Source organism: Uranotaenia lowii, chromosome 2 (assembly GCF_029784155.1).
Source record: "Uranotaenia lowii strain MFRU-FL chromosome 2, ASM2978415v1, whole genome shotgun sequence".
Lineage (NCBI taxonomy): Eukaryota > Metazoa > Arthropoda > Insecta > Diptera > Culicidae > Uranotaenia > Uranotaenia lowii.
Genome location: NC_073692.1, coordinates 283,491,289 through 283,494,893, shown reverse-complemented (window position 1 = coordinate 283,494,893; position 3,605 = coordinate 283,491,289).

Below are 3,605 nucleotides of genomic sequence, written 5' to 3'. Positions count from 1 at the left end.
ACTGTTTTTATCTAGTTTAGAAATATGAAACTTGACAGTTTAATTAAGTAATAATAACAAAATATCAAAACAAGTTAGATTTAATCAAAATTTTAATCGCTTAATATCTCTTGGTTGATGTTTGGTTCACCCCATGTTAAAGCATCTTTTCCTAAATTTTCTATAAAGTAAGGGACAAACACAGGTCTTAAAACCGAGGCTTTTGAATGCTATTAAAAGTTCAGTGAATAAAAAAACGCCTGTATGTTAATTTGGGGTTACCGTAGCAGTTGTACAATAAATAAAAAATTCTGAAAATATTTTGTAATTAAGATTGAGTACACACACTTTAACTAACTGGTGCAATTTAATTCCTTCTACTTATCAAACACATGACAACTTACAGCACTTCAACTGGAGATGAATGCTACAGGCACTTGGCGTCCTACCAAAGTGCAGAAATCTGCTAAATTAATTACACTTTTACAGAAAGTTTCCTCCCGTCTTCACTCTTAGTCACTCTTAGTTCGCCGAGGATTCATCTCGTCCAACCGAAAGCTGCCTTCAACAAGATGAAATAAAGCAAAATTGCTTCGTCTCATTAAAACTTTTATTCATCATTAGCACTGCTGCACATGCATACCTACGAGTACATTGAAGGCTGACGCGGAAAGGAAGATATGGGTTTGGGTGGGGCAAATCCAGTAAATATGATTTTATTTTATTTTTGTTTCGATTATAGTCGTTTTGCCATCTTTATGGCATTCGCGACTTTATATGATTTTATGTATTTCAGTCTTTTACACGAGGATAATCTCTCCTACATTTTTCAAGTTTAATGGAATCAATAGAAGCTCATGTTTTTTTTTTTAATTTTTGAAAATCAATTTGCTCTTTGAAAAATTTTGATTTGTTTTGAACCATCTTTCCGAAAGATCCACTCTGTTATGGCTTAAAAAAGATATTTATAGTTTAAAAAGCTTCTCTAAAACCAAGAAACGGTGGGAAGATCTCTAGGAGATCAAAATCTCTTCACAAGTTCGAGGGAAACGTTTCGACCGGTTCGATGCAAACTTGAGTAGTTTTGGGAAAAGTTCTGTAAATAAACACTTTGAAGCGTAGTAAGTACTATCCACAGTGTTTCCGATGGTTGCCCCCAAGCCACATTTAACCATCGATTCTTTGGGCTTCTGGTCAAAGGAAAGAGGAAATTTATTCCCGCACCGGACGATTTGAGACTTTTCGCCAAAGTTGGAAGTTTGCCAAGGTTGTTTTCGTTACTTTTTTTTGGTCAGTGCTCTGACATTTGGAATTGTATAGCCGTAAAATAGCAGTCATTAAGTGATGACTTTCACCTTTCAAACAGCGGATGTTATGAGGAAAGTTTTGGTTGCCTTTAAATGGTCATGTTTTCTTTTATTGGAATGTATTAAAATCAATAAGAACGACATCTATTTTTCTTTTGAAGTCGTACGAAAAAAGAGGTTCAAGTTTCAAATGCGTTTAGTCCTGGATGATTAAATAGTCTTTCATTAGCTAAAACTTCTTGAAAAAAAACAACCATGGAAATCGAAAATAATATGTTTTGGACAAAAATATGAGTTTCTTAATAAACATCTGACAAATCAATTTTTTCAAAACAGGCATGCCAAAATTGTCGCCAACATGTGAAATTGCCATGGGGTCTGGAAAAAGCAATCAACTTACCCCCTTAGGAATCAATTAAGAAACATTGTACCTTTTCTTGATCACCCAATTCAACAATCACGCTACTGATTGCAAGTTCCAGCAATAATAAAGGAATTTATTTCCGAAAATTTAAATTCAAGATCGGCCTTGTGAATCCAGACACTTCCTTCGGGTAATCACCACAATTTGAGACAGTGCTTAAAGTGTTGGCAGTAGAAAAATCGGCGTCCACCGACACACATACACACAAATTCACAGCCCGCCATGCTACCCATAATGGCCGAATCGTGCCGAAGTGGCCGGCCACGATTCCGTGCGTGATGTGAGGTCTAAATTGATACTCATTGCCCATCGGTCCTCCCGATGGGTTCGGTTCCCCCGAAAATTTGCGATATTCGTAAAATGGTAGGAGTATCAACAAAGCGCACCCGTCGTCGTCTTTTCGTGAAAATTCCCCGCAGCCACGCCATTAAGAGCAGGCATCAGCTGGAAATATCCGATGGAAAGATGTTCCTGGTTCGGGTTTTTTTTTTGCATGCATGCATAGGACTTGCTGTTTTCTCTCGCCCCAAAAGTGGAAGGATTTAAAAAGACTGGTTTTGACATTGGCGGGTAACACGGCATGGAAGCAGACTGGTCGTTTTCAAGACCACCCACGTAATTAAAAGTTGCAGCAATTGCATTTGAGGATAGTAGTGAATGCAGAGTTATGCAATCACGGTTGTAAGAGCTGTTTTTGTGAACACTGTAAATATTGGCTTTAATTGAACCAAATGAATTGAAATCATGTTGAACGTTACGCGCAATTTGAAAAAAAATTGGCCAATCTAGAGCACTTAAAAGGCTAATTCAAAATTTTTTTTGAGATTTCGAACTAGGGGAATATTTTTTTAATCCTTCGACACCTCCAGAGATAATTTTCAAAAGTCGATTATAACTACTAGGAACTGAAGCTATCTATAATGAAAGGATTCTTAACCAAACTCATTCGCAAAAGCCTATCTGCATTTGAGCCCAAAACTTGACATACTGTAGCATTAGACTGAGTCGATTTGAAGTCATTTTTGGATTTCTTTATCCCTGGGGTCTAAAAATTTTCCCATACAAACCTTAAAGTTTAAATTTACTCATGAAAACGTAACCTAAAAATTCTGCAGAAAACCAGGAATGATTTTTCACCAAAAGGAAGCTTTTAAGACCTCAGGGTTTGAGAAATTCAAAAATGACCCCAAATCGACTCAGTCTACTGTAGCATATTCTTCTTATCAAATAAAAAAAGGGTCGTATTCACCTCAATTTTAGCCATTTTAACAATTGCTAGCCAAATACAGGTTAAGTTTTGTAGTTTTATTTACGAATTTTTACCATGACTGAAAGTGACTTGTCAAGTTTGTATGTTTCGACAAATTTTTCATAATTTGTTTTCAGATATTCTCCGCGATTTTGGCGATAACTATTGGCGATTTGCAGCTCGAAACGAATCGCAGAGCGCGCTGCGATTGATAATATTATGGATCTTAACGTCAAGTCACGTTGTATATTTTCAAACGGAAAAGTTATAAAATTTCTGTGATTAGAGGAAAATTAATCAAGATTGGATTATTGAATCAGGTAAGAAGAATTACACAATTGTTTATTTTTTTAAAAGTCGTATGTTATTCAATATTATATTTATTTTCAGTTTTACGGAAAACCTGTGAAATTCCAAAGTGCAACAGCGTGGAAAACTAACCCGAAACTGAATCATTTCATATCAGAATATTTGGGTGTTTCTATAAATAGTCAGAAAACCACTCCTTAGATGAAAAAAAAAGTTAAACATAATTCTATAATTTTTTTCTTATTCATGCCGTATGTTAGATAAATATTTATTGAAAAGAAAAAGAGTGATTGGGGGATTACAAATGGATACGTGTGTGTTTATAATGCGTGGTAAT